The sequence below is a fragment of the Glycine max genome, chromosome 11, assembly GCF_000004515.6.
Source record: "Glycine max cultivar Williams 82 chromosome 11, Glycine_max_v4.0, whole genome shotgun sequence".
In the NCBI taxonomy this organism is placed as follows: domain Eukaryota; kingdom Viridiplantae; phylum Streptophyta; class Magnoliopsida; order Fabales; family Fabaceae; genus Glycine; species Glycine max.
In genome coordinates, this window is record NC_038247.2 from 34,188,252 (window position 1) to 34,201,922 (window position 13,671).

Consider the following 13,671-nt stretch of genomic DNA (forward strand, 5'->3'; position numbering starts at 1 on the left):
AGATCTTAAAAGGGTATACCAAAAATCTACATCGTCCAGAAGCATCTATTGTTGAAAGGTACGTCGCAGAAGAAACCGTTGAATTTTGTTCAGAGTACATTGAAAAGGCTAAACCTGTTGGCCTTCCTGAGTCTCGCCATGACGACAGAGTGGGCGGTAAGAGTTCAAGAGGACTGCATGTTATCACTCCAAGTGTAGAAGATTTGTTACAAGCTCACTTTTATGTGTTGAACAACAGTAATGAAGTTTTGCCATACATAGTTCAGCATGAACGTTTAGTCAAACAAAGTAATCCAAAAATGTCAAAGAACTGGGTCTTGAAAAATCATAATAAGACTTTCTCTGATTGGTTTAAAGATACAATCTTTGCTGACGAAAATGCTTCTGAAACATTAAGAAAGCTAGCTCATGGGCCTAAAAGAAATGTTATAACTTGGCAAGGATATGACATAAACAAGTATTCCTTTTACACAAAATCACAAGACGACAAAAGTACAATGCAAAACAGCGGATTCACCCTAAGGGCTGAATCTCAACACTTTGCAACTGTACATGATGACAATCCATGTGTAGCTTCAATCCCTTACTTTGGCTTCATTGATGAAATATGGGAGCTTAACTATGTCAAATTTACTATTTGTGTTTTCAAATGTAAGTGGGTTGACAGCAAAACCGGTGTGCGGACTGATGATGTAGGATTTACGTTGGTAGATCTAAAGAAACTAGCTTACCAGAATGACCCTTTCATCATGCCAGAACAAGCTAAGCAAGTATTTTATATGCAAGACCCTTGTGATGAAATGTGGTCTGTGGTTCTACACGAGAAAACAATTGGTGTTAATGTAGAAGATGATGATTCATACATGGACACTGATGTTAATCCTTTGTCTACACAAATGACTTCTAACAGCGTCGGAGAAGAAGAAGCTGACGACGCTCATGCTAATCATAATGATCATGATGAAGGAGAATTAATTAACATCGTCTAACGTAATTTTCTAATATAATATTTCATTTCGGTACATTCATTTACATAACTCATACAGTGTTTTTTGATAATATTAACTAACTCAACTTTTTCTCTTTAAAGGACCATGGCCACTTCACCTGTCTCGCCTCCTCCTCCTCTTCCTCCTCCTCTTGCAGACGCATCAGCATCTCCATCTACGTTGAAGCGGACACGCAAGGCGACACGATTACAATCATTGGCCACTAGACCACCTGGGGCAGAAAGACCTGTGGTCAACGTCGATCATGCTACTGGCAAGGCCGACGGTCCCCACAAAAAGAAATTAAGAACATATTTGGGGATTGTCGCTCGTGATAAGAAGGATTTGGGGATTGTCGCTCGACGATCCTGCTACTGGCAAGGCCGACGGACACCTGGAAGGAAGTCCCTACTACTTAGAAGGATTTGATATGGGAGGATATTCAGGTATTTGAGTTTTCTTCATTGATTTTCTTTAATAGTCTAAATTTGTTATTTACTTACAATAAAACCTAATTTATTGTTTGTCAGGCGGAATTTGAAATCCCTGAAGCTTCTGACAGTAGGACAAAGAAGAAAATTATTCAGATTGTCGGCGAGCGCTGGAGGCAGTTTAAATCTGACTTCACTAGAAAATGGGCACTTGGAGCCGACAAGGACGGTGCGGACGACATTGTCTGTGAAAAATATGGCATTAGCAAGGAGAAATGGACCCAGTTTTGTCAGACCCGCAGAGACCCCTCATGGGAGGTATGTACTTTGTCATTTTAGTTGTTTTCTACAACAAAATCACTTCTTATAATTTATTGTAATAATCATTTTCATTAATGTTAAACTTTTGTAAGATGTGCGGAAAAAGACACAGGCCTCCCAGAAGCAAAACACTGCCCCCCACGTATTGTCTCGTGGGGGTTATGAATATTTAGAAGAAAAGCTCATGGCTGAGAAGACAAAGAAAAGACTGGAAGAAGCTGCCCAATCTGGAAGCACTGAGGGCATCATTGACCCTCCATCTCCCATCAGACGCCACGTGAAATGGAAGATGGCCCGCACGAAGAAAACTAGACAGATGACATCTGAGGCAGCAAAAGAAATAGCTGACAGGATTGTAAGTCATTTTTAATTAATAATTGTAATTATCTTTGTGTATTTTGTGAATTCCTTGGACAAATATGTGTTCGGTACAGGATTCTTTGGACGAGCAGGCGTCACAGGGATCGTTCATCCCCCATGGACATCAGGATATCCTGACTGCTGCCATTGGGCGACCAGAGCACCCTGGCCGTGTTCGTGCTATTGGAGCCGGTGTCACCATAAAGCAATACTTTGGATCGGCTTCACGAACATCCCGCAGTTCTTCCTCCATGCCGCCTGAAGACCTAGAACAGCTGACCCAACAAATCAGAGACCAACTGGAGGAGTCAATTACAGAAAAAGTGACTCGAATGATGATGGAATCCTTCAGCCAGATGCAGTCCCAGTTTCAGTCTGAGATGCAATCACAGGGACTTGCACTACCTCCAGAGCCAGAGGTTGGTCCCTCAAGTCCTCGTGTCAGCACAAAGGAGAGTTGTGTTGCTCCCTCAGGGAACAATCCAGGGACGGGTGACTCAGACAAATGCGGACTATATATTGAAGAAAATCATTCCCGCCTGGTTGCCCTAGGAAGACTTTATGAGGGATCCACAACAGTTCACAACATCCCTTTGTTGCATGGCCAAGTCAAGGTTGGTGTTGAAGAGGTTAAAGATGCAGAGGCTCTCGTTCCTGTACCCACTGACGAGGTTACCTTAGTGGGGCAGGCACTTAACACCTTCCTTACTTGGCCAACACATCTTGTGAAGTGTTTATCAGAACAAGTGTTTTACTCTGATTATATGTTTATTTTTTTCAATTAATTTGTTCACTGTAATCAAAACTTGCTAATTAACTATGTTTTATCAACAGACAGCTGTGTCTCCAGCAAAATCTCTAGAAAGCCCGGATGAAGATGTCGACGATCCCCTGTACCTGATGACATTGATCATCCCACAACTATTTTTAAAGCCACTCCAGGTTATGTGGGATGCTACCATATTCGGGGTGTTTAATCAAAACTTCTCGTTCGGTGGTCAATGTCTCAGCATATCTGTTATACAGTTGTGGATTCTGTAAGTCATTTTAGATTACTATTAATTACCAAAGTAATTGTTTTAAATTCATACATAATTAACTTTGACTTAACAACACAGCCATCTGACCGAGACAAGTGTGCGAGCGGAGAATTCTGATGTGTATGGATTCCTCGAGCCACAGTCCATTCAGAGATCTGGGCAATCACAATTTGAATCTGAAAGTTACATCAAGAGTTGGATACAGAGTTCAAAACGAGATGTTTACCTTGGAGCCTATCTGAATGGGTAAGTCAAACACAATAATTGAATTTAAATAATCTATACTACTACAATAACCCATATTCATCTCTACTGCAGCGGACACTGGCAAATGGTCGTCATTCTGCCTAAGGAAAACCTAGTTGTCTGGTTTTGTTCTTTACATAACAGGCCAGACAACTACCTTAAGGGAATAATTAACAGGTCAGTATTGTTTTCAATACATTTTCATTGGCATAACTCAACAACATCAATATTTTAATGTTCCTCATATTTAACACTAGTGCTTTGAAAGGACTTGATGATACTCCACAACCGAAATCGAAGGCTGCTGCTAGGTGGATTGTTGTTAAGGTACGTGATTTAAATAAAAGTTCTACTTATATATATTTTATGTGTGTGTACACTAATTGTAGTTAACGTTTAATTAATATTCAAATTTCATTATGTATTTAGTGTAATAGACAAAAAGGAATCACTGAATGTGGCTACTACTTGATGCACTGGATGTCCACGATAATCTTAGGATCTTTCAGGAATAATTGGGAGACGGTAATTGTTTATTACAAACAAATTTGGTTTTTTTATAATTGTTATTACATTATTAATTTATTTTTTTATTTGATCATGCAGTATTTTAATGAAGTTAGACCATTGGAAGCAGAGAGATTCAAGGCACTTCAAATATAGTGGGCACAGTATTATCTAAAAGTTAGAAATCAAACATAGGATGTTAGGCAACTATGTAACTTTAGGTTATTAGTTTACGTACTTTGCATTACATTTTTTACAATTGTTGTTTCATCTTAACATTGAACAACCTTTGTTGATAGCTAGTTTTTTGCTAAAATCTATTTGAAAACTGAATGCAAATGATATATGTTGTGTGCTGTGTGGTCTGGTTTTAAATTTACAGGTTAAATTTTGGTTTTTTTTGTAAAAACAGAGACATTATTTAAAAAAAATTCCTGAAAACAACATCGATTTTTATAAAAAACTGATGTTAACAAATGTGTTACTATTGACAGTTAACATTGGTTTTTATAAAAAACCGATGTTAACGTGGGTTAACATCGGTTTTTTTAAAAAACCGATGAATAGTAACACATTCGTTAACATCGGTTTTTTTACAGAAAACCGATGTTAACTGTCAACAGTAACACATTCGTTAACATCGATTTTTTGTAAAAACCGATGTTAACTTTCAACATTAATATACATTTTCTGGGTGTAATTCATGTTAGCAACATCGGTTATTTATATAACCGATGTTGGTAATTTTACGTTAACATCGGTTTTTCAAAAACCGATGTTAACGATAATACTATCAACGTCGGTACTTTCAACATCGGTTCAAAAACCGATGTTGAAAGTCATAAATAACCGATGTAGAAAGCATATTTTCTAATAGTGTAAGGAGCGAAGGATCTTTTCCACCACACGAACATCTTCCATATTTTCTCCATAACGCTTCATTTGGTTCACAATAGCCAACACCTTGTTGCCAAAATCTGAGATAGATTCGGATTCCTTCATATGCAATGATTCAAACTCTCTATGTAGTGTTTGTAGGCGCACCTTTTTTACCTGATCAACACCTTCAAGGGAGGTTTTCAAAATCTCCCATGCTTCTTTGAATGTGGTTGCATTTGACACCAACTCGAACATAGCTTCATCCAAACCTTGATGAATGAAAGTAAGTGCTTGTTGATCCTTCTTCTTCGACTTCAACAAAGTCTCCTTCTCATTTGGTGACAAAATAGCCTCATTTTGAGGTTGGGTATAACCTTTCTCTACAATCTCCCATGCATCTTGAGAACCTAACAAGGCTTTCATGCGACGACACCAATTATCATAATTCTCTTTGGTAAGACGAGGGAATTGAAACATACTCAAGCCATTGCTTGTCATATCTCAACTCACAAAGTGTTTCTCTCTCAACACTCTAGAACTCAAGCTCTGATGCCACTTTGTTGGAAGAAGAAGAAGATTTTATTTCATTTGTTGATGATAGAAAAAGTACTACCGGATTTGTATTTTTTATGGATGATTGTGTTTTTACATGGAGTTCTAAGAACCAAGGCATTGTGACACTTTCTACTTGTGAAGCCGAGTATGTAACTGCAACTTTTTGCACATGTCATGCCATTTGACTAAGAAGATTGTTGGAGGAACTTCAGTTGTTGCAAAAGGAAAGCACAAAGATCTATGTTGATAATAGATCTGCACAAGAGCTTGCCAAGAATCTGGTGTTCCATGAACGAAGTAAGCATATAGATACAAGGTATCATTTCATTAGAGAGTGCATTACCAAGAAAGAAGTAGAATTGACTCATGTGAAAACTCAAGATCAAGTTGCGGATACTTTCACCAAGCCTCTCAAATTTGAAGATTTTCGAAGATTGCGAGCAAGACTTGGTGTGCAGAAGAATTTTCCAATTAAGGGAGGATGTTAGATATTAATTAGAAAAATAATAATAACAAGTTTTATGAGCCTTAAATTGTGAAAGATGAAAGTTGTAAAGTTGTAAGTTACAAAGTCTTGAATAAGCAAATTATGTGAGTAGTCACTCTATTCTAGTATAAATAGAGAATCATACTCTTGTATTTGGAGTGACAAATGAAATAAAATCTTTTTCTTCTTCCAACATTAATTAGTTCATGTGGTTTGAATTTTTAATGCTTTCCAAATCGGGAAAAATATGATAAATAGTACGAAAAAGATTTGCCAGAAATAATCGGTATGTGTAAAATATACAATTTTGTGGGGGTCAAGTAATTTTTCAGAAATCAAAATATTTTGTGGCGGTTTGCAGTTATCACCAGAAAACAAAACGCTAGGAAAGATAAATTTTTTTACTATTCGCAGCATTTGTTCTTCAACATTTGTTTTGCATCCAGTATTTAACTCCATGATTATATATTTTCTTTTATAATTTGTTTCCTAATTTCATTCATGATTGTTTTTTTATTATTTTGTGTATATATAGTAATTATATTTTTTTGGAAACAACGCTATGATATAATTTTAGGCACGACAAGTGGACTAGCATACCTACATGAGGATTTCCACGTGTCCATTATACACAGAGATATTAAGACTGCTGTTATTCTTCTGGATAATGATCTTCAACTAAAAATTGCAGATTTTAGGAATTGTTGGTTTTCTCAAGACATTTTACCATAGAATAATATGAGACCATTTCATTTAATTAACAGGCATGGAAACTGTACGAGAGAGGCATTCACTTGGAGCTAGTGGACAAGGACATGGACCCTAATGAGTACGATGCAGAAAAAGTGAAGAAAATCATAGAAATTGCTTTGTTGTGCACTCAAGCATCAGCTGCATCGAGGCCAACAGTGTCTACTCAAAAGCAAGAGCTTACTTGAAAACCTTGGACTAACTATGCCTGTGTTTGTTGAAACAAATATGAAGACTCGGGAAGGCATGAACTCTAGCTCAACCACTGGTTCTTCATCTAATGCTACTGCTTCCATTTCTGTTCTATCAGCCAGATGATTGTGTGAGCAATGCAGTTATAGGTAAAATTGCTTTTCTTATTCCAGTTGTTTATCAATCATATCTTAAAAGTAGAAAGTATGTTGAGAAGTAGGGACTACTGTGATGTTGTTGATTTATTAGTAGAGTATAAAAATTAAGATTGTTTTGTCAAAGTGCATGGCTATATATTTTCTAGTTTGATAGTTTCTTCATTCCATTTCAAGATATGCAAGTGTAAGTAAAATTTCGAATCCGGCCCGTGTTGTAAGTACGGGTGAAAAATGCATGAGATTTGATCACTACTTATTAGATTGATGATACTTAATTAGTCCGTTATGTTAAAAATAAAGATTTAAATTTGACACTAAATTGTGGGATAATTTATCTAATCTATCTTGATAATATTCTTTTAAAATAAAAAAACCTATCTTGATAATCTCTTTTCGGCCATCTTACACTCTGTAAAGGAAGAAAAATAGGTAAGTACAAAAGAAAAAAAATATGGAAATAGGATGGAAATAAGACTTATTTGATTCAAGAGAAATAGAGTGCAAATAAAATTATAAGCTTGTTTAGTTTGAAAAATAAAGAGAAACTAAATAGACTGTAAATAAACTTAAAAAGAAGTGTTTATGTAAAAAAATGATTTTTTAAGAAGCTGATAGAAGTTTCTTCTTAAAAGAAGCTTAAATAATTATTAATTTAGGCCTATATTTATTTAGGTTTCTCAATTTTTGAAAGTTTTAAATTCTTCTTATATTTTTTTTAAATGCTTCAATGTGATTCTTTTTGTGCGTCCAATTGAGGTTGATGGCATTAAGTTGCAAATTTTGATAGAAAAATACCACATATATGGAAGCTTTTTTTTTTTTAAGAAAAAAATAAACAATCAAGTTGATACACTTTTTTTTTGAAAGAGCTAATTGAAGATTTTGAAAATAGAGGAACCTAATTCAACATTCTAAATAAATAAAGTGACAAAATTAACCATTAAGCCTAAAAGGGTAAAAAAAAACATTTTTTTTTTTTAAAAAAGGTTTAGACAAATACATCGAAAGAATAAAAAACTTCTTATTTTATTAAAGAAGAAATTTTTCTTAAAATAAATAAACAAGCAGGCACGTAATCAATTATATGGACCTCCAAATTACCCTTTTAGTTTATAAAATTGATTATATATACAGAAATTTTATTGGATTAAATCGACTTCAAAAGATTATTATAAATTTGGTTATACTAAAAATTTAATGGATTATATGGACTCCAAATAGCATGCATTTTGATGGAAGTTTAGAAATTAGATTGTGTTGATAATCTAATTAACAATTATTTATGTTACTGCATAACGAAATATATCCGCATGTCCACATCTAAATATATCAAATTAAATCCAATCATTTCAAACCTTTGACTTCGCAGTAAAGCAATGGTGAGGTAAGATGGTAAAGCAACGATAACACTGCAAATATCATCTTCTTCCTCTGAGTTTTGAGATGATTCTCCTATGCATTGAAATGGGGGCTTAAGGATTGATGAGAGAGGGGAAAGAATTCATGAGTTCGAACTTCTTCCCTTTTTTCTTCTCCCTAATATTTTAACCAAAACTAATAATTAACATTAACCCATTAAAAATATTTTATTTAAAAAAACTTCTCCTTTTCCACCGCACTAAACGAGCTTGTTAGCCTAACTTTCCTTCTCTACTCTCTTCCTTTCCTTTCCAGCCTATTTTTCACTTACCAAACAGACTGTTAATAAAGACTTACAAATCCTAACCTACACAGGCTAAAAAAAAGGGTTGGATGGGACTGCACAAGAATAAGTCCATAGTCTTGGGTGGTGTTTAAGTTGAACGCGATGACTAGAGGAGTCTCCAAACGTCGTGGATGACAAGGAGAAGGTTTCAAGGTCTGACATTTTGAAGAAGAATGTGTGTCATAACACGTATGAGTGATAAATAAAAACAAGTTAATCCATCGGTGGAAATGGGTTATGAAAAACAACTATAGGTAGAAATAGGCCGAATGGTCTAGCGTGCCTTAGGCCTCACCTATCCTATTTATTAAAAAGGTCAAGCTTAGGTTTTTATTTATTATTAGATGATATTTTTTTACTGTTAATATCTTCTTATAAAAGGTCCTCAGATATGACTTTAGTTGTGTCAAGGGTTTTCATGTAATTTTAATTAAGTCGTTAAAACTTAAGAGTACTTTTTTGCTTAAGAGATACATTCGCTTTTAAAGAAGTTTCTCTTTATATTATAACACAACAAGAAAAAGGATAAATGGCCATCAGATTTAGTGACTGAAATTTGTTCATCGCTATTAGCGATAGATTTAATAAAGAATTAGCCGTTTGTCCCCATCATCAATTGTCTACCAATTTTGATGGGATTGATTATGACAGTGGAGGACCTTGAGTAATGATACTCAGAACAACAACATAGACGAGATAGCAAATAACTCTTGATTATTTTCTTTAATTTTGTATTATTTTCAATTATTTTTCCTTTTAGTTGCAATACAAATTTCCATTAAAATATTTACCGGCAATAAACTTTTATTGTACAGTTTATATAGCATTGTATTAAGATACACTTTTATTTAGTTGATTATATAGTATATTTTTTTGAGTTTGATTGTGAGTTGTGACCAAATTTTTTTTTATAGTTGAAAATCATTAGGCACGTAAAAAAATCAAAGTTGTGAAATTTGGTTCGATCATTGATCCGGTCGAGATAGCGAGTAAATGATCTAACCGATGACTCAGTAATTGATCTGATTTAACCTGATATATATATTTAAAAATTTAAAATTATATATGTTGAATGAAAAATTTATATGCTTAAAAAATAATATAATTCCTAAAGAAATTGTTAGAAATTCATCTTGACAAAAACACTACTAGAAAAGCTATTATTTACGTCGTTGATTCTAAATCGGTAGTAGAAAACCGTCTTAGAAAGGCTCACGGTGGCATTTTTGTAATAAACTCAAATGTTACGACCACGTTTGCGTAAAACCGCCTTTGAAGAGTTTACGAGATGGCAGAATGGTAATTTTTTACTAGGGTACAAAGACGGTTATGTCCTAAAGACCGTCTTTGTTTTCTTAGTCGCGTATTGACTACTACCAAGAAGCCCTAGCATTTTCGCGCTCCCATGACTTTCATGCGAACCTAGCTACCTCCCTCATTTTCTTTCGTCCCAACCTAGCTCCCTCATCCCCACTGTTATCTAGCTTTCGTGCTGCCGTGTCCCATGCCTGTTGTTTGAGTGCCATTGAAGGTCCCCCGCATCGTCTCCCCATAATAGGTTTTATACATGGTGGGCTAATTTCAGGTCAGAGGAGGTGTTCATGTTTAGGTGTCATAATTTTATTTTAATTTTGTGCATTTTTAGTGGTGTTGTGTGAAAATGCTCTGCTCTTGGTTTTTGATTTGTTTTTCCTGTGGTTCAGTTTGGGTAGCTTCATGTTTGATTGTGTTGGTTAGAATGCAAGTTATCAAGGCCAAAAAGACAAGGCTTGGGCGTGCCCAGAAGACCAATATATGCTCATTATTCTACTGCATTGGAACTCTAGTTGTGTTAACCGATGATTACTTGTTGTATGCTAGACCATTGGATTGCGCCTTGCTGGTATTTTCTCTTCTTTCCCTTTCATGATTTTTTATTTAATATTTAATCGTGTGGACTGTATGGTTTATGCAATGCTGGACCATTTTTTGTTTCTTTTCTGGGAACGGGTGTAGTTCTAACAAGGTACATGCTATCCTGTACATTCTTTGTTTGGGGTTTCTTCATTGTACATATAATTGTTGTTTGAAAATTGAAGCATATGTTTGTGTGATTAATTTAATAATTTTTCAATTTTAAAAGTGAATAAAGACCATGCGCTATGGCAATGATTCATTATCTATCAGCAACAAAGATTCAAACAAAAATTTCACCCAAAAAATATCATCCTCAGAATTTCTAATAGCTTCTAAATTATTAGGCTATTAGTTGGTGTTCATATCTTTGTTGCAACAATGAGAAAATCAGATTAGGTTCCCAAAACTAACATCCACGACAACTTCATTGGCACTGAAGATGTTTTTGCATTAAAAAAAAAAACTTTTAAGTGATTTTTTTTTTTCAACTTAATAAAAGCAGAGCAGTAAGAATCCAAACACATACCTCAGCTTCATCCTTGGTCATTCCCTCTTTCCAGGCTTGGTCAAAGAAACCATACAAGTAACTGGAGCCAGATCCTGCAAAAGAAAAATCAAGTAAACCATAGCTTTGCAAACAAAAGCCATGCATCCCAAGGAAAATGCTAATTATAAATTTAGAAATAACAATGAACACAATAGAAAACCCATGCCCACATTTGCAACAAGTAATTGATATCAAGGGAATAACATGGGCAATTGATACAGAAAATATATGTATATAGGGATACTCACATGTTTAGTTGAACATGAATACATAAATAATAATAATAAAATTGTACTTCAACACATTTTTAACAGTGAAATACCTCCGATAGCAAAAGGTTGTTGTACTATTGTTCCACCCAGAGGAACTCCATAAATTTGTCCACCTTCATATTTATCCCATCCACCAACAATTAACCCAGTCTCTAAGAAATTCTGCCAATGAAAGTAAATGTACAGCAAAGCCATAAATATTTGAGAGAGAAAGAGCAAAAGTAGGAGTATCCATCAGGCTAACACAATAGTGGATCATTCGGTAATATTTGGAATTAGAATACTTAGTTTTCCTATATCATTTAATGTCTAAGTCTAATCTAAAGATTGAAAATGGTTAGCAGCAATGATAGCTATGTAACAAAATTGTGTCAGTATCAATTCGATTCAATTCGAGGTGCATTAATCTATTGTCAATACTTTTTAAATAGTCTACCAATATTTCCCAATGAAAACAGGTAAACAGAACAATAATTAACTTGCCTGCTTTTGCCCTATTCAGATACCCACAGGCCCAGCTTGTTGAAGTGAATGCACATTGTTTGTTCAGTAAATGGTTCTCTGAAAGTGGCAAGCTGGTATGTATACATGCTTTTATGTTTCTCACTCTTTCTTGCTGTAATGGATTTGGTTGTTGAAGTGAATGCACATTGTTTGCTTATTGTTTGTTCAGTAAATTAGTTCATGTCATCCCCATCTGGACACTTAAACACATACAAAATTATTTCCTTTTTATCCCTTTGTAAGATTCCAACAAATTTTGACTTTCCTAATAGATTTTGACTTGGGTAATTTAGAATGCACAGAGAATTATGTGGTTTATTTAGTATAGTCAGAGTTGAGAATATAAATGCAATGTATATTAGTTCGCATGTGAAAAAAGGTGTGTAAGGTTGCCCTACTATTTCTTTGTTTGTATTCATTTTGTGTTGATACCACACTGTATTAGTGCCTTACTTAAAAGTGGAATCAGACAAATTATCTGTAGTTTCCTGGAAGTGAATGACCATTGACTTGCATAACATTATGTAAAAATGACCACACTGATGTTGCTTCTGAAATAAAATAAAATAAAATTTCTTTCAAAAATATTGTTTAAATGTAAAAATGTTAACTCAGTTTAAATATAAAGACATCAAAAGATATGATGAAGATGTAGTAAACACATGCATGAGAATCATAAAGAAAACCAAGACAACACACACAAATTTATATTAGTTCATCCATAAATCTTGGAGGCATCTCTAGTTCCTATAACTGTATGATTTTCATTAACATAGACACCAAATACAATGTACTGTATCTCCTCAAACATCCTTAACCTTTCCAGGATTCTTCTTCAGCCTTTACAGGCACCACCAGTATTTTAAACCTCTGTAGGTTTCACTACTCAATATTCTTCTAGCCTCTACATGGCCTTCACTATTGTTTTCTAACCTCTGCTAGCTTTCCACTAGTATGAGTGCTTACCTGTATAGGCCGTCACCATTATTGTGTAAGCCTCTACAGGCTTTTCACCCGTATTCTCAGTCTATGTAGGCTCCACTCAACCCAAGTACTATTTCACTAGTCTTTCGAAGCTTATTGTCCACCCTAACATCAACCTTGTTTTGTTCACAACCAACTCCAACAAGAGCAATCCCCAGATTGCTCTTCTGAGTTTTGGAATCACAAGGTTCAATATAAGGACAAACTCCTTTAACATCTCTTAGGATAATTTGTTCAGTGTGGATCCGCTTATAAAGGTGTTTATAAACGCTCTATAGTGTGTGAAGAATTTGCCTCTAATCCTATATTATTTTGGCTAACAAAGACTTGTATCAAAACTTAGATGTTTTCTCTATTCAATTCAAGCTCTTTTCATCATACCCTGTATATTTTATTTCCCTTCCTTATAATGAAGTTTAACAAGTCGAGGCCATTTTAAATCCTTGAGGTATCCGTTTGTAGTAGATGGAAAAGATTAGAAGTGAAGTCGTTGAAAGTGTGAGTGGTCCCTTTCACATTGCTGGTTGTTGGCTGTCTCTGCTGTATTTAATGTTGTTTCTGAACTTTTTGTGTTGACACCTCTACTTGCCTAAGCAATCTTATGATATGGATTAATCTAACTACAATTATATAACTCTATAACAAGTTATCTCTAAGTAATATACGACTATAATATCAATGCTCAAATGTCGAAGTAATTAATCAATGTACCTTTACAATTATGATGAATACAGTTTCATCCAGAAAGAAGCTGTAGGACATTGTGAACAACACAAATATTAAGATAGTAGAAATTTGAAAAATAAAAGTAACTTCATTGAAGTAAATAACTCTAGAAGCAACACTTT

General features: G+C 34.7%; 3 long non-coding RNA genes across 3 annotated transcripts; 2 read left to right on the forward strand and 1 right to left on the reverse strand.

Moving 5' to 3' along the window:
* Positions 1 to 3,093: 3,093 nt before the first annotated feature.
* Positions 3,094 to 3,327, forward strand: LOC121173054 (uncharacterized). Its single transcript, XR_005887185.1, has 2 exons — positions 3,094 to 3,138; positions 3,220 to 3,327. It is a non-coding gene; the product is annotated as an uncharacterized lncRNA (long non-coding RNA).
* Positions 3,328 to 3,659: 332 nt separating this feature from the next.
* Positions 3,660 to 4,042, forward strand: LOC102661235 (uncharacterized). Its single transcript, XR_416935.4, has 3 exons — positions 3,660 to 3,714; positions 3,817 to 3,912; positions 3,994 to 4,042. It is a non-coding gene; the product is annotated as an uncharacterized lncRNA (long non-coding RNA).
* A 7,017-nt stretch (positions 4,043 to 11,059) lies between these two features.
* LOC106795093 (uncharacterized) lies at positions 11,060 to 11,499 on the reverse strand. Its single transcript, XR_005887187.1, has 2 exons — positions 11,386 to 11,499; positions 11,060 to 11,116 (listed from the first exon to the last, which is right to left on the reverse strand). It is a non-coding gene; the product is annotated as an uncharacterized lncRNA (long non-coding RNA).
* Positions 11,500 to 13,671: the final 2,172 nt, after the last annotated feature.